This window comes from Microtus oregoni, unplaced genomic scaffold (genome assembly GCF_018167655.1).
Source record: "Microtus oregoni isolate MIOR12 unplaced genomic scaffold, Mior012 000067F_ref0000223, whole genome shotgun sequence".
Taxonomy (NCBI): Eukaryota; Metazoa; Chordata; class Mammalia; order Rodentia; family Cricetidae; genus Microtus; species Microtus oregoni.
Genome location: NW_024543974.1, coordinates 8,133,575 through 8,152,305, shown reverse-complemented (window position 1 = coordinate 8,152,305; position 18,731 = coordinate 8,133,575). Strand labels below are relative to the sequence as shown.

General features: G+C 35.7%; 1 protein-coding gene and 1 pseudogene across 9 annotated transcripts in view; both read right to left on the bottom strand.

The window, feature by feature from the left end:
* The window catches only part of LOC121440456 (protocadherin-11 X-linked), a 511,499-nt gene that overhangs the window by 349,564 nt on the left and 143,204 nt on the right, over positions 1-18,731 (bottom strand). The gene's annotated exons all lie outside the window — the stretch shown is intronic.
* LOC121440413 lies at positions 2,690-4,094 on the bottom strand (annotated as a pseudogene).

The following is an 18,731-nucleotide window of genomic DNA, read 5'->3' as shown; positions in this document are numbered from 1 at the left end:
CATAGCTTTATTCTAGAATTAATATTTTTTAGTTCTTAATGTTTTCAGACATATATATATATATATATATATATATATATATATGAATGGAAAGTATAGCTCATCATAATTTTGCAATGAAATCAGATTTGCTTGTTTATAATGATTTTACTGTTTCTAAATTATCTAGCTTTTCCTAAAGGTGTAGGGAGATGTGAGAAGCACTATGTGGCATTACACATGCATACTTAATTAAGTTAAGTACACTGATGTGCAAGGTACACTTCTGATGACACAATATGTTCACAAAAATATTAATGAGAGTATTAGGGACAACTTTGCAAATAAAATGCTTGAAAATAAATATTGAAAATAAAATGCTTGAAAATAATATTGAAAATAAACAAACAAGTATTTAAAATGTATAAAAAGTATCATAGATATTTCTTTATTGGCCAGTGCCATATACATATATGAATCAAAATAAGAATTTTATTCATAATTTTTGAGAATAAATGACAAGTAATCTAACAGATGAATATGACTAGTTCCCCAAAATATTTTTAATTATATTGTGTTTAAGATATGCCATAATCAAGCCAGGTGGAGATGGCACATGCCTTTAATCACAGCAATCGGGAGGCAGAGGCATGTGGATCTCTGTGAGTTTGAGGCCAGCCTGTCATACAAGAGCTAGTTCCAGGACAGGCATCAAACTACAGAGAAAATTTGTCTCAAAAATATATGCCATAATCCATACTAGATAGATAGATAGATAGATGGATAGATAGATAGATAATACTCCTTAAGTGCTAATGGAGAAACTAATAATGCTAATTCTGTCTAGCTTAAATACTTTATGCTGTGCACAAATCTGTAAATCTGTTTTCTTTCATCAGCAGTCACATTCATGATTGTTACTATGTAATATAGAATGCAGTTTCAACAGTAAAACAATAGCTTCCAGTTACAGCTTTCATTTATGATTATAAAAGACAGGATTATTTCACTATAATGTCAAAATAAAACTAATAAGCTTATGAACAGAAATGTAAAATGTAAAGTGATAAAAAGCATGTTGAATTACTTAATCAAAATAGAATGATACTTATTCTACTTGTTCATATAAACTGATTTTATCTCTTCATTTCCCCCAAATCTTAGAAAAGTTAGCAAATGTTGCCTTTGTAAACCATAAGTTACCATTATCAGTGTACCTCAGTTGTTCTCCATCTTATTTTATGAGGCATGATCATAAATATTTAAGAATACTTTGATGTGAATGAGAAATAAAATGTCTAGACATTCTTCATTTTCTTTATCAAAAAAGAGATCCCATGCTAGTAAAGCAGTAAACACCATTTTTGTTCAAACACTTAAAGACTTCCTTTTTTCTGAATTTTGAAAAAAAATCTTTATTTAAAAAATTTAGATAATGCCCAGACTTTATATTTTCATAAAGATATTAGTTTAATTGGTTTGGTCATGTTTTCTTTATTCAATTTTTGGGTCAAAAGTATAAAACCCCAAGGAAGGCAGTGCCTTTGAAAGATATAAATACTTTTAATTATCCAGATGGCTTGGCCCTCATGAATATTGCTTTGAAAATCAAGTTCAGCCTGGCAAGGTGGTACACACCTCTAATTCCAGCTCTCTGGAGGCAGAGGCAGGAGGATCTCTGTTTTCTTGGGTTTTTTTTCTTTTTTTTTTAATTAAAAAAAAAATTCCGCCTCCTCCCAGCCTCCCATTTCCCTCCCCCTCCTCCCACTCCTCTCCCCCTCCCCCCACTCCCCCCCTCCCTCTCCAGTCTGAAGAGCTGTCAGGGTTCCCTGCTCTGTGGAAAGTTCAAAGTCCTCCCCCCTACATCCTGTTCTAGGAAAGTGAACCTCCAAACTGTCTAGGCTCACACAAAGCCAGAACATGAAGTAGGATCAAAACCCTGTGCCATTGTCCTTGGCTTCTCATCAGCCCTCACTGTTCGCCATGTTCAGAGAGTCCGGTTTTATCCCATGCTTTTTCAGTCACAGTCCAGCTGGCCTTGGTGAGCTCCCAATAGATCAGCCCCCCTGTCTTCGTGGGTGGGTGCACCCCCTGTGGTCCTGACTTCTTTGCTCCTGTTCTCCCTCCTTCTGCTCCTCTTTGGGACACTGGGAACTCAGTCCGGTGCTCCAGTGTGGGTCTCTGTCTCTGTCTCCATCCATCGCCAGATGAAGGTTCTATGGTGATATGCAAGATATTCATCAGTATGGCTATAGGATAGGGTCATTTCAGGTTCCCTATCCTCAGCTGCCCCAGGAACTGACTGGGGATATCACCCTGGGTACCTGGGAGCCCCTCTAGGTCCATGTCTCTTGCCAACCCTAAGATGGCTCCCTTAATTAAGATATGTGCTTCCCTGCTCCCCTATTCAACCTTCCTTTATCTCAATCATCCCGTTTCCCCAAGTTCCCCCCATCCTCCCCTTCTCACTTTTCTCTCTCCCCATCTCCCCTTACCCCCCTCCCACCCCACCCCCAAGATCCCAATTTTTTGCCTGGTTATGGGAAGCAGGATCTCTGTTTTCAAGGCTAGCCTGACTCACTACACAAAGTGAGTTCCAGGGCAGCCAGGGCTGTCAACACAGAGAAACCCTATCTCAAAAAAAAAAAAAAAAGTTCAGCTTAATCGCTTAATTGCAGGTAAATGCAATCGTGTCCAATGCTAGGATAATTTATTCTGCACTTGGCTGCAGGTTATACTTTTGTGGCTGGAAGAAATGCTCTTCAATGGCACTGACTAGCTCATCTAGTTGCTTTTTCAAAAGCTGCTCCAGATCTCTGTTGCCAGGGCGAGTACACAGCTCGGCATAGTACTTGATTTTGGGCTCTGTCCCGCTGGTAAGCATGGTCGCCACACATCCATTGGCAAAGGTAAAGGTGACAATTTGGCTGCTCTTACTGGTAGGAAGAACAGCTTTTTTATCAGGCTGACTGTCATCATAGCCGGTTGTTAGGTCCCTGATAGCAGAGATTTCAAACTTGCCACATGTTTTGGGATAATTATTCTTCCTATCATAGTTTCTCAGGTTTCCGAATAATTTTCGAATAGTGCCTTGATCGTGACAAATAAAATATGAAGCTTTGGCAATGTGACAGCCATACTCTATGTAGACGGCCTTGAGCTACTGAGACAAAGACAAATTCTTGGTCTCTAGAAAGCTACCAGCTCTGCACTTAGGACACCTTCACTAACACCATCCTTGTGCAGAACAAAGGGACAGCACATATATCCGATAGCTTCTTAGAATGCAGCAAACAGGACCGTCTTCCCCTGGTCTATTAGCTATTTGGTTCTGTTTCCCATCCACTGGAAGGCAGTTAATGTTTCCTCGAAATGAAAGCCCTAATTCAAGGCAATGGCCCGCAAGATCTTGGAAGAGACAGTGCTGGACAACATGTATGTGTCTTTAAGGGTGCTTCGATCTGGGTTCTTTTCTCTCCAAGACCTGAAGAGCCATCATCCCAGCAGGGCCCCCAACTCATTGCCGGAGTACACTCTCCACTCACCACTGTCTTGCTTTTCTGCCACAGCAAGTCTGTCGGCATCTGTATCATTGGCTAAGATAATTTTGGCCTTGATTTTGTCAGCCAAGGCGAAAGATAAAGTCAAGATACCTTTACCCTCCTCAGGATTTGGGTATTTGACAGTTGGAAAGTCAGGATCTGGATCTTCTGGGGAACAGCTTCAGGAGGAGCGACTTCAAAAGCCTTGAATACCAGCTGCACAAACTTGTGACCCACGCCATGGACAGAGGTGTGCACAAACTTCACTTTGCTCTCCTTGTTCACACCCCTGCAAAATCCCTGTGTGTTCCGGATGATGGTCAAGTCATTCATTTGAGAAATCCCTGCTCCCATAGGAGCCCAAAGGCCAGCTGTCCCAAACTCCATCCGGGAGCCAAAGCATTTCCGTAGCTCTTTATTACCCTCAGTGATGAGCTGTTTCACTGACTCCAAAGTCAAGAGATTCTGGTCCCAGCGCAGCCACTGCGCGGTCTCCTGGTCCATTTGCGCATCCATGCCCGAGTCACTGACTCTCGGAGCTGGTGTCCGTGTCGCCGCCGCCGCCACTGCCATCCCACCACAGCCACCACGACCGCCATCCCACCGCAGCCACAACCCGGTGTAGGAGGCTGGGTCACCCTCTAAAGTCTTCCTAAGTTACATGTTAGATCAATATTTTTGTTCTGACTTACTAATTTGCCTCTTTTAAATGAAAGATTTCTATTTAACCTTAGGATAATGTACATTATTATGGAAAGAAAACCAAACTTGCAATATTTCTGAAGGGCATATGGCTTCATAAAACTGTTGGTGGTAGATCTGTGCTGTAGTCTACAAAACCTATAGCAAACGTAATATGTAGCTCAAGAAATAAAGTAGGTGCCAACTACCTGCATATAAATGCAACATTTGTGGCTGTTAGAGACTACTGTTTTAAAACAGAAGTATGAATGACCATAAACCCATTTGACATTTATATAACTGAGTTCTAATCTAAATGTTCCCTGCATGTAGAACAGCCAGAACCATAAATGATATTACACATTTCTCATTAATATGCAAAAGTGATCCTACATACTGAACACATATTTCTTCAGTTTGTTAATGAGCATTTCATGGACTGTGCAACTGCTAAATTATATTTATAGAATCATTGATTGGTTTTTTAGGCCTTAAGTTTCAGCATGTCTCCTTTCACTTTGATTTATAAATTAGAGTACTACATGGAAGGATTCCAAAGGGTTACTAGAGATGTTGAGTCTTTACATTTAAATTGAATATAGTTTTTATAAAATGTACTTGGAAACTATTTTTTTCATCAGTTTAATGCATAAAATAATTTATACTAACACTAAAAATCACCAGATTTAAAATTATATTTATTTTCACTGTTTAAAAAAACCTCTCACGACTAACATGTTTTTCATTGAAAATAATAAGAACAAAAAAATATTATTGCAAAATATGAAATATATAAATGCCTCCTGGAGTTATATATCGTTCAAGAAATGTTTTCAAATATTTGTGTATTTAATTTTATGACAGAGTTCCTTAACTTTTCATAAAAATTAAGATAATTAATACCTCCATATAGGAATGAAAGATAAAAATAAAGCTATTGTAGTTCAAAGAGGAACACAATTTTTCCCTCTGCACCCATTAATCTTTCTTAAATACATTGGAACTCAAAATAATTTGAAACAAATATCTCATTGCAGTTTTCATACATGAATGTTTTTTCAATGTTAATTTTTAGTGTTTAAAAATATAATCTGCTACATATATTATTCTCATATATCTAAATATGTAGAAATTAAACCTGTTTTTTCATAGATAATTAATTTATACTGGGACAATGAGTAATTCATGTATTTAAAATAATAAGTTTTAATAATCAATTATAATTAGTATTTAAATGCCACAATAAAAACAATTAAAAAACAGATGAACAAATTAATAGTGCAGATTTTTTTCAATAATAAGCTCCCTATTAGAAACATAGGAATTGTGATTTAAAGCTATGATTGGTAAATATGGCAGAATAAGTGAAGTAACTTTAACGTACTCTTTATTAGTACTTGTACTGAAAAATCTTAACCTTATCTTCTTATGTTTATAATTATCTTTAAATGGTTATAATTCATCTAGTCCCACTGAATTCTTTAGCGTAGTTGAGCAATTCCTCATTTGATCTGAAATTTTCTCTAATTTATACAAATACTTTCAAGTAAAGTGTATAATCAATACTCTTTTAAAGATACTAAATGTTTATTTAGAGACAAATACAAATATAATAGTAGCTATTTAAATTATTTCAAGAAAATATTAATTGCAGAGAAAAATAGATGAATTTTGTCTAATACCTAGCATATGATGTGTCTCTTTCAATAACGGGAATATAAAAATAATTAACAGTGCCATAAAATTATAATAATAAAATTTACTTATAAATATGAGTGATATTTAAGTTATATGTAACTTTGAGCAAAATAGTTTTTATTTGAACACACTTTATTTTAGTTTTATTTTTCTGCTTCTTATGAATAATTAAAAACCAAAATGAATTGTATAACCCACTGCAAGTTTGGCTCTTAGCAGATCCAAACATTAGAACTTATATTACCAAATGCATTACTACGATTATATTTCTAAATGCATTTACTCTAATATTTAGTTATAAAAAGCCAATTGTGGGGAACCCCGATGGCGGAGGCGGCCAGAACCAGGACGGCAGAGGCGGCCGGAACACAGACGGCTGAGGCAGCCAGAGAACACCCTCCCCCAGTGGCAGGCGGGGGCCGGCTGGGACAAGAGTGGCAGCAGAGGACACAGGCCGCAGGCGGCGGGAACCGTCCTGGCATCAGATGCAGGCTGTAGGAAATGCGCGCAACACCAAGAGCAGATCGCCCCACTACAATTAAATCAAAGAGGTAGGCCTTTGGTTGGGGAGGTCCCTGGCAAAGGAGGAGCCGGATCCTATACCTGAAGACCCTTCTGAGGGGTGAGAGGGATCTTGGCCCCCGGCAGGAACCAGGAAGCAGAGCGAGGGCATTTTGGAAGAGGAGCCCCTGGCCAGCAGGGAAACCTGAACCAGTTTTAAAAAGACCCCTTAGATAGCATTGATAGGAGGAGATGGGCAGGCGCCAAGGCAAGAATTCACCCAATAATCTGAAAAACAGCATGAAAACACCAGAACCCAATGATCTTACAACAGAAGGTCTTCAACATCCTAACACAGAAGAAGTGGGAAAAAATGACTTTATGAAAGCAATAGAGTCCCTTAGACAACATGTGAAAAATGCCCTTACAGAAATGGATGAGAAGTATAACCAAAAATTTAAAGAAATGAGTAAATACGTACATAATACCCTGGGAAACCAAGAAAGAACGATCAAACAGGTAGTGGAAACAGTTCAAGAATTGAAAACTGAAATGGAAGCAAGGAAGAAAACACAAACTGAGGACCAGCTGGATATGGAAAATCTAGGTCAATGAGCAGAACCTACAGAAACAAGCATAATCAATAGAATCCAAGAAATAGAATAAAGAATCTCAGATTCTGAGGAAACCATAGAGAAAATAAACACACTGAACAAAGAAAACTGCAAAGCCAACAAGTTCTCATCACAAAACATTCAGGAATTATGGGACACAATAAAAAGACCAAACCTAAGAATAATAGGAATAGAAGAAGGAGAAGAGTCACAGCTCAAAGGCCCAGAAAATATTTTTAACAAAATTATGGAAGAAAACTTTCCCAACGTAAAGAAAGATATCCCTTTGAATATTCAAGAAGCATACAGAACACCAAACAGACTGGATCAAAGAAAAACATCCCCTCGCCATATAATAATCAAAACACAAAATATACAGGTTAAAGAAAAAAAAATATTAAGAGCTGCAAAGGAAAAAGGCCAAGTAACTTATAAAGGTAAACTGATCAGACTTACACCTGACTTCTCTATGGAAACAATGAAACCCGGAAGGTCCTGGATAGATGTACTGCAGAAGCAAAGAAACTATGGATGCAAGCCCAGACTACTATACCCAGCCAAGCTTTTGTTCACTATAAATGGATAAAACAAGACATTCCAGGATAAGAACAAACTTAAACAATACATAGCCACAAATCCAGCCCTACAGAACGTAATAGAAGGAAAATCACAATTCAAGGACTCCAACATTGCAAACACTGCCTACAATAACTGAGCCATCTAGTGACCCTTCACTAGCACAACTCAAAGAAGGGAGACACACAAATTCTACTTCCAAAATCAATAAAAATATCCGGAGTAAACAATCACTGGTCATTAATATCACTTAATATTAATGGTCTCAATTGACCTATAAAAAGGCACAGGCTAAGAGATTGGATACAAAAACAGGATCCAACATTCTGCTCTTTGCAAGAAATACATCGCAACCACAAAGACAGGCATTGACTCAGAGTAAAGGGATGGGAAAAGGTCTTTCAAGCAAATGGTCCTAAGAAAAAAACAGGTGTGGCCATATTAATTTCTAACAAAACTGACTTCAAACTAAAATCAATCAAAAGAGATTGAGATGGACACTTTATACTCATAACAGGAACAATTCGTCAGAATGACGTCTCAATCCTGAATATCTATGCCCCTAATATAAAAGCACCCACTTATGTAAAAGAAATATTACTAAAACTCAAGGCAGACATCAAACAACACATACTAGTAGTAGGAGACTTCAATACACCTCTCCCAGCAATGGACAGAAACCTAATAGAGAAGTAAGAGAACTACTGGTGGTAGAGAGGAAATGAACTTAACAGACATACTTAGAACATTCCACCCAAATAGGAAAGAATATACCTTCTTCTCTGCAGCTCATGGAACTGTCTCGAAAATTGACCACATTCTCAGAAACAAAGGAAACCTCCACAGATACAAAAAAAATATCAGTGACCACCTGCGACTTATCAGATCACCACGGATTAAAGTTGGAATTCAACAACAATCCTACCTCCAGAAAGCCGACAAACTCATGGAAACTGAACAGTCAACTACTGAACCACACCTGGGTCAAGGAAGAAATCAAGAAAGAAATTAAAGTCTTCCTTGAATTTAATGAAAATAAAGGGACGACATACTCAAACCTATGGGACACTATGAAAGCAGTGCTAAGAGGAAAGTTCATAGCACTAAGTGCCCACTTAAAGAAAACAGAGAAAGCATACATCGGAGACTTAACAGCACACCTGAAAGCTTTAGAAAAAAAAAAAAGCACACGTGCCCAGGAGGAGTAGAAGACTGGAAATAATCAAACTGTGGGCGGAAATCAACAAAATAGAAACACAGAAAACAGTCCAAAGAATTAATGAAACAAAAAGTTGGTTCTTGGAGAAAATCAACAAGATCGAGAAACCCCTAATCCAAACTAATTTAACGACAGAAAAAAACACACAAATAAATAAGATCAGAAATGAAAAGGGGGACATAACCACAGACACAGAAGAAATTATGAGACTCATTAGATCTTACTACAAAAGCCTGTATGACACAAAACTAGAAAATGCAAAAGAAATGTACATTTTTTTAGATAAGTACCATATACCAAAGCTAAACCAAGACAAGGTGAAAGATCTAAATAGACCTGTTAGTCACGAAAAACTATAAACTGTTATCAAAAACCTCCCTTCCAAAAAAAGCCCAGGACCAGATGGGTTCAATGCAGAATTCTACCAGAACTTCCAAGAAGAGCTAATACCTAAACTCCTTAATGTATTTCACAATACAGAAACAGAAGAGTAATTGCCAAATTCCTATTATTAAGCTACAGTTACCCTGATACCAAAACCACACAAAGACGCAACCAAGAAAGAGAATTACAGGCCTATCTCACTCATGAGTATTGACGCCAAAATTCTAAATAAAATACTGGCAAACCGAATCCAAGAACACATTAGAAAAATTATCCATCATGATCAAGTAGGATTCATCCCAGAGATTCAGGGCTGGTTCAACATATGCAATCTATCAATGTAATCCACAATATAAATAAACTGAAAGAAAAAAAAAAAACATATGATCATTTCATTAGATACTGAAAAAGCATTTGACAAAAGTCAACACCCCTTTATGCTAAAAGTCTTGGAAGATTAGGGATACAAGGGTCATACCTAAATATAATAAAAGCTATTTACAGCAAGCAGACAGCTAACATCAAATTAAACGGAGAAAAACTCAAAGCCATCCCACTAAAATCAGGAACAAGACAAGGATGTCCACTCTCGCCCTACCTCTTAAATATAGTGCTTGAAGTTCTAGCAATATCAATAAGACAACATAAGTGGATCAAGGGGATTCTTATTGGAAAAGAAGTAGTTGAGCTCTCGTTATTTGCAGATGATATGACAGTATACATAAGCGACCCCTAAAACTCTACCAAAGAACTCCTACAGCTGATAAACACCTTTAGTAATGTGGGAGGATACAAGATCAACTCCAAAAAATCAGTGGCCTTCCTATACACTAAGGATAAGGAAACAGAGAGGGAAATTAGAGAAGCATCACCTTTCACAATAGCTACAAATAGCATAAAATATCTTGGGGTAACTCTGACCAAGGATGTGAAAGATCTATTTGACAAGAACTTTAAGACTTTGAAGAAAGAAATTGAAGAGGACACCAGAAAATGGAAGGATCTCCCTTGCTCCTGGATTGGGAGGATCAACATAGTAAAAATGGCAATTCTACCAAAAGCAATCTATAGATTCAAGGCAATCCCCATCAAAATCCCATCAATATTCTTCACAGACATGGAGAAGACAATAATCAACTTTATATGGAAAAACAAAAAAATCCAGGATAGCCAAAAATCTTATACAACAAAGGATCGTCTGGAGGTATTACCATGCCTGACTTCAAACTCTCTTACAGAGCTTCAGTATTGAAAACAGCTTGGTATTGGCATAAAAACAGAGAAGTCGACCAATGGAATCGAATAGAAGACCCTGACATTAACCCACAAACCTATCAACACCTGATTTTTCGATAAAGGAGCTAAAAGTATACAATGAAAAAAAGAGAACATCTTCAAAAAATTGTGCTGTCAAAACTGGATGTCAACCTCTAGAAGAATGAAAATAGATCCATATCTATGACCATGCACAAAATGCAAGTCCAAATGGATTAAAGACCTCAATATCAGTCTGAACACACTGAACCTGATAGAAGAGAAAGTGGGAAGTACTCTACAACACATGGGCACAGGAGACCACTTCCTACGTATAACCCCAGCAGCACAGACATTAAGGACCTCATTGAATAAATGGGACTTTCTGAGACTGAGAAGCTTCTGTAAAGCAAAGGACACTGTCCCTATGACTAATAGGCAACCCCCTGACTGGGAGAAGATCCTCACCAACCCCGCAACAGACAAAGGTCTGATCTCCAAAATATATAAATATCTCAAAAAACTAGACCGTAAAAGCCTAATCAACCAAATTATAAAATGGGGCACTGAGCTGAACAGAGAATTCTCGACAGGAGTAGTTCAAATGGCCAAAAGACACTCAAGGTCATGCTCAACTTCCTTAGAGATCAGGGAAATGCAAATCAAGACAACTTTAAGATACCATCTTACACCTGTCAGAATGGCTAAAATAAAAAACACCAATGATAGCCTTTGCTGGAGAGGTTGTGGAGAACGGGGTACCCTCTTCCATTGCTGGTGGGAATGCAAACTTGTACAACCACTTTGAAAAGCAGTGTTTCGGTTTCTCAGGAAATTCGGAATCAACTTACCCCTGGATTCAGCAATACCACTCTTGGGAATATACCCAAGAGAGGCCTTATCATACAACAAAAGTATGTGCTCTATGATGTTCATAGCAGCATTGTTTGTAATAGCCAGAACCTGGAAACAACCTAGATGCCCTTCAGTGGAAGAATGGATGAAGAAAGTATGGAATATATACATATTAGAGTACTACTCAGCAGTAAAAAACAAGGGCTTCTTGAATTTTGCATGCAAATGGATGGAAATAGAAAACACTATCCTGAGTGATGTAAGCCAGACCCAAAAAGAGGAACATGGGATGTACTCACTCATATTTGGTTTCTAGCCATAAACAAAGGACATTGAGCCTATAATTAGTGATAATAGAGAAGCTAAATAAGGAGAACCCAAAGAAAAACATATAGGCATCCTCCTGAATATTAACCTTCATCAGGCAATGAAAGGAGACAGAGACAGAGACCCACATTGGAGCACTGGACTGAAATCTCAAGGTCCAAATCAGGAGCAGAAGGAGAGAGAGCACGAGCAAGGAACTCAGGACCGCAAGGGGTGCACCCACACATGAGACAATGGGGATGTTCTATTGGGAACTCACCAAGGCTAGCTGGCCTGGGTCTGAAAAAGCCTGGGATAAAACCGGACTCTCTGAACATAGCGGACAATGAGGACTACTGAGAACTCAAGAACAATGCCAAGGGGTTTCTGATCCTTCTGCACGTACTGGCTTTGTAGGAGCCTAGGCAGTTTGGATGCTCACCTTACTAGACCTGGGTGGAGGTGGGGGTTCCTTGGACTTCCCACAGGGCAGGGAACCCTGATTGTTCTTTGGGCTGAGGAGGCAGGGGGACTTGATTGGGGGAAGTTTAGAGAAATGGGAGGCGGTGGTGGGGAAGAGAGATAAATCTTTAATAAATAAATAAATTTAAAAAAAAGCCAATTGTGTTGTGCAGGTAACAATGGGATCAGAATAATGCATTGTAAAATAATAATGAAACGTCAGTCTGTACTCAAAAACTGTAGAATAGATTGTACCATATTCATGCATGGAAGAAAAAACCTTCACAAACCTGAAAAATTATGAAAATTATAGGCTTAAATATTTTTCAATGTCATTTTATTTTTTCCGCACACAAAATTATTGTGTGCTGATTTGAAATAAAAGTACTTCTCAAAATAATCTATTTTGCAAATGGAATCAAGCTTTGATTCTATTGTTCTTACATAATTTTAATTTATAATATTTGGGTTTAGATAATGCACAGTACTTTTATTTTAAGTGATACTAATGTATGTATTTTCAAGAGATGCACAGTTTGACTGAATTATATTTTCAAAGACAGATATTGGAGCACATCTACTTGAAGTCTTATTAAAATAATATCCAATACTTCATTACTTTTAAATAATTTTACTCTGATTTTAGTATAAAGTCCACATAACCGAAAATGTGCATTATTTCAATGACAATATATATTGTTAATAGAATGCAAGTTTTCAGTTTTCAAGGTGAAATAATAAATTAGTTAGACACATAAATTCCTAGATATAAGAAACTAAATTATAGTTTCATTTTATTTTTTAACATTAGTTTTTAATTCTATCCGTATCTCCGTACATAAAGCTAAGACATCAGTTGTTCCATATAATAATGGACATTTTTAATATTTTTACACATATTCCCTCCAGTCTCTAAAACAAAACATCAGTAGAATGAAACATTGCTGCCCATTTTTGTTGAATAACAATTTGAGGAAAAAATGCTAGAATAAACTTCAACTTTTAATTTATATTTTCAAATATAACAAGTCATATCCGGTATAATTTTTCAGTACTCTTATCATTAAGTGTCTAAGTCATTCTACAAAATCCAAAGACAGACAGTGTCATTCATATGACAAGTACCTAAAATTGGAAATATTCACATAAGCTGCAAGTTTCTAAACTATTCAATCTTAACTTTTGATGTCTGACATTGCCTATACTTTTGTTAAACAGGACTGTAACAAAAATGGGCATCTTCTCTACTATTTTTTCTTTTCTATTTTTTATTTATTTCTACTATTTTTTTTTGAATTTTACTTAGTATTCTACTTCTACTGTTATTCTATTAAAATATAGGAAAAGTTGTCTACTTCTAATACAAATATGCCAATACTAACCTTTCAAAACTGCTTTAAAGTTGAGAGATACTTAATATTATCATTTCACACTTACATGCATGCACACAAAATAAGAAATTAATACAATGCATAAATAAAACTACAAAATAGAGCAATTATGACATTCATACTACCCAGACAAATTAAGTTCTCAAGCTGCTCATAGATATTTAGGCATTAGATCCCATTAAAATCAAATGGTGTCATACAGTGAAATCTCAGAAAACAGCTTATAAAGAATAAGTGATATCATATTAACCACAGAGTCAATTTAGTGCTTCAATTTTGAGAATATTTTAAGTTTCTTTATATTTTTCTTTATCAGGAAATGTTATTACAATATATTAATCAGCAGATATTTGAAGAATGTCTCATTGTGCATTGGATATCATAAAATTAGTAAAAGAAAAATCGTCAAATATAATCAAAATAAATATTTTGAATTATTTTACATGTAACAGTTTATATTTTGGGATATATATATATATATATATATATATATATATATATATATTACTTTTGCAGTCATCACAATTCTAACAGTGTGAGAATATTTGCAATAGAAATAATATAAAAGACAAAATGCCTATGAGTAAATGTAAGTCAAAATGTACAAGTGTCATGAGAAAAAATATTTAAAATAACCCTGATACAATATAGAAACTTGGTATGATCTTAGGAAAGAACATTCAGTATTACAAGGCTGATAATTCACCTGTGAAGGGAAGTGCAGGTGCTACAAACAGAATGACTGAAGTTAAGCTTTTTATGTATTTATTATTATAGGATATTGACTTTTGAATATTTCTAAAATTTGATCTATTAAAAGTCCCCAAAAGTAAAGGTACTACTTTCAGATAGGATTTAATGGCCTTGAACTAAGTATGTAAATGAGTATGACCTTATAATTCTGATTCATTTTGCCTTCATCTCCCAGGCACTGAGATGGCAAGTATGTACTACCACTCGAGATTTCATTGCCTTGGGTAATCAAACAAAAACTCCTGTTAGATGGGCACTCTAACAACTGAGCTGTATCTTCAACCTTGCCAACTAAAAGTAATTTTTAAAGAATTAAAAGTCTAAAAAAAGAGAGAAGACTCATAACTATACATTTTGTTAAATTAAAAAGAATTAGTCTGATCAACAAGGTAGGTTTCCAAATCTAAATTTGTTGAAGAAAGTTTACAATACTATTTTGAGTTCAGTCCTATTTATTCTACTTGGCTATCAGAAACTTAGAGATAATTGTCAGGTAAATCACAGAAAAATAGCCTTTTCTCCCTAAACACCACAGAGCATATGATACACACACACACACACACACAAAAAAAAAAGGTTAATGATTATCAAAATTATCACAGGTTGCCAGCATGTAAATATTTTTTTTCACTAAATAATGGTTTAATTCAGAGCAAAGTACTAGCTTTCCTTCTTTTCTCTCTTCAGCAAAACTACATTTATTGCCCCATTTTCAAGGTGCAAACTTTTATTTTACTCAAATGATGCATAGCTTTACTTTTAGGTAGAAGATGTAACAGAACTGGGATTGAAAGAAATAAAACCATGACAAAGGAAAGTAAAATGCCATTATCAGCATCCATAGTTTCACAGAGGTTAAATTGTTCAATTTATGGCAACTTTATTCCCAAGATTAATATAATTGTAGAAGATCAAGATAAAACAAGCAATGGAAGATAGCTAACACACAGCTTGCTCTAAAACTGATACAACCATATCATCAGCACTTACTGTGTGATTTTGGAAGAAAACATACAAAACAAGACATAGCAACAATCCTTTGACTATTATTTCTCTCCCAGTTTCTGCCAAGCTAAAAATAACATCATTTATATTTCTCAATTGGATTCACTGCCAAACAAATACATACAACAAAAGTTTCTAAACAGCTCTACACACGGGATTATTAACATGAAACACTCAAAACAAAAAAAGTCAACTTTTGAATAAACAATTATAACAGAATAAAAAATTAAAGAATTCCAACATAAAAATGATTAAAATAGAAAGCAGTTTCCAGAGGCTTTTTTAAAAAAAAATATGAAATACATGTCTGCACTTGGCAAATCTGCTTGATGTGGACAACATAGAATTGCATTGTTCTCTTAGTAACACAAGGATCACAATGTGTTTGTAATGAGTAAATAAAAGAGAGCACTTGAAGCTTCAATATACAAACACTGCCAACTTAGGAGATTTCTGGCAATACAAAAACGATTTCAAGATTCATGCCCATTCTTTCACCACAGAGAAGAAATATCTATGGTCCGCTAAGAAGAAAGAAAATGTAGATTTCTACGTAGTTTTTTTCTCCATGTCCCAAGTTAAAGATGAACAATTAAATGTAAATTATACCTCTATATCAACACATGAAATATATTACAATTCAATTTTCTTTTCCATTAGAAATAAAGTGTTGAGTGATAATATTCATTTGCTTACTTCCTTTAAAATCTAAATAGATTTGAAACACAAAAACTTACTGAAATATTATTGTCATATTTTACAGATATTTAACACATATAGGATATCATGTTGAATGTATTTCAGTAGCAAAAGTGTTAACTTGTGAAAAATGAAGTTTTATGAATAAAATATTCACCTGTAATTTAAATTTTAATCAAAACTGGAAGATTTGGGACAAAAAAGTAATGGAGCAGTGTAATTAAGTAAATTTATGTTTAATTATTTATAGAAGGTAATAAAGTAACTAAGTCAGAAGTGTAAAAATTTTATGTACTGGTCCAAAACAGCACTTCAAACATATTTAGAGGTTAAATCTCTTATATATTATCAATTTTTTTCACAAATACTAAAACTCCTGAAATTAAAGTTACTTTCTCTGATGACTGTGGTCATGATGTATGCTTTCTATCTGTTCCACATTACCATTGTCATTCTTTGTGGTAATTTTTTTTTTAATAATTTTTTTTATTAAGAAAAGAAGAAAAAAAAACATAAACAAAAAACAAGTTTCCACCTCCTCCCAGCCTCCCATTTCCCTCCCCCTCCTCCCACCCTTCTCCCCCTCCTCCCACCCTTCTACCCCTCCCCCCACTCCTCTCCCCCTCCCTCTCCAGTCCACAGAGCAGTCCAGGTTCCCTGCCCTGTGGTAAGTCCTAGGTCCTCCCCCCTCCGTCCATATCTAGGAAGGTGAACATCCAAACTGGCTAGGCTTCCACAAAGCCAGCACATTAAGTAGGATCAAAACCCCGTGCCATTGTCCTTGGCATCTCATCAGCCCTCATTGTTCGCCATGTTCAGAGAGTCCGGTTTTATCCCATGCTTTTTCGGTCACAGTCCAGCTGGCCTTGGTGAGCTCCCAGTAGATCAGCTCCACTGTCTCAGTGGGTGGGTGCACGCCTCGTGGTCCCGACTTCTTTGCTCATGTTCTCCCTCCTTCTGCTCCTCATTGGGACCTTGGGAGCTCAGTCCAGTGCTCCAGTGTGGGTCTCTGTCTCTGTCTCCATTTGCAACTAATATTCTACTACCTCCACTTTTCATATAGATATAGCTCCAAAGAATTGCCAGCAAAGAGACTGAGTGGCCCCAAATGAGTCTCTAGAGAGAACAGTTATTTGGCATGCAATATTATGGCACTCTCATGTCTATTCATTTCTTATGAGTGAAAGTGATTCAAAACAGTAGGAACCGTTTCACTTGTGGAATTCTTAACACAGACATAGATGGTTTTTGTTTATACATAAATTTATTTATTTAGAAATTATCCATGAAATTCTAACATTACAGTAAAATTGTATAGTTCAAACAGCATATTAAAGTATTTCATAAGGTATAAACCTTTCTCTGCCATGTTAAGATTGCTCCTTAGATGAGACATGCAAATTATACTGAAAAAGAAAAGCAATAAAATATAATTTATGTGTTAATTAGCATTCTAAAATGGCTTCCTCATCTCTTTTTTAATACAGGATGTGGAAAACTTGCTCTCCTGCTAGACAGTAATCACAAGTCTGAATGTACACAAAATCACTTTGCTCTTTTGAGAAGAGTTGGTATCATCTATGCATTACCCTTTCAGGCCTGAATGATATAAATTACATATTTTGTCCCCTAGCACACAGGGCAATTATGTAAACTCATGAACTTTCTAAGACCTGAGAATAATTGTGTGTAGAGTTGAAAAATTCAGAAATAGACTTATCTGGCAACACAAAAGACACAAAGTCTGAGAACAAATTCATACTGCCAACCTCATATCAGAATTTAAGTAGAATATGCAAACAGTTACAAAGATGTGCTTCCTAATCTCATGCTACAATGTAGTTTGATTCTTCAATATGCAAAACAGACTTTCTGTTTTTCAAACTAGAAATACCTAAAGGATTTGATAGACAACTTCAAAACAGAAAGATTAAAAAAAAAGAAAAAAATCACTAAAATGTAATATGATAGCAACTAAATTTATTCAAGTGCTGATCAATGCCAAACAATCAGAAAGTTTCATGAATTATGTATTTAAAAAGAACCAGGTGCTTTTTAGTGAAATTTCACAAGGTTAACCAACTGGTAGACATGAGTTCCCTTGAGCAAAATTTTGGCTGCAGTGCTTCTACACCAGTCGATGGATAAACAATGGCAAAATAGAGATTTGTTTGAAATACATGAGCTGCTCTTATAAACCTCAACCTTCAAAAGTCATTATACATGAGTATTTGATACTACAAACAATTACCGGGCCTCTATTCCTCTGACACCAGCATCTTCTGTTACTTTTTATTTTCCACAACTATATCTCAAAAATTATTGATAGCAAAATTGTCATAGATTGACCTGTTACTGCAATTGCATTAGCAATTAAACCAACATGTTATGTTTCCTGCTACAGGATTTAAAGGATTGCCACAAGTAAGTCCATTTCTCGGCAATGCCTGCTTTAGTAAAACAAGAAATCCTGGACTATTTTTTTTGTGTCCCCGATTCGTGAAACTATTACTTCACTTTTCATTTTATCAAAATTTATAAAAATAAACAAAAATTTATAACATCCTTTTACCATTTGCAAATGAAATGCAGTTAAATTTTAGGCCAATGTTGAAATGTTGATAAATCTAATTTGGCATTTTAAGCATTTGTAAAAGCAGAGGGCTATCTTCAATATTAAAGAGATTAGAAATCCTAAGTATCAATTAAATATAAGTCCAGTTGAAATCCTATTTTACTCGTATTCTACTACCCTTATTCAGCAATTATTAAGCAATGCAATTCTTATTTTTATAACTCTTCACTAATACTA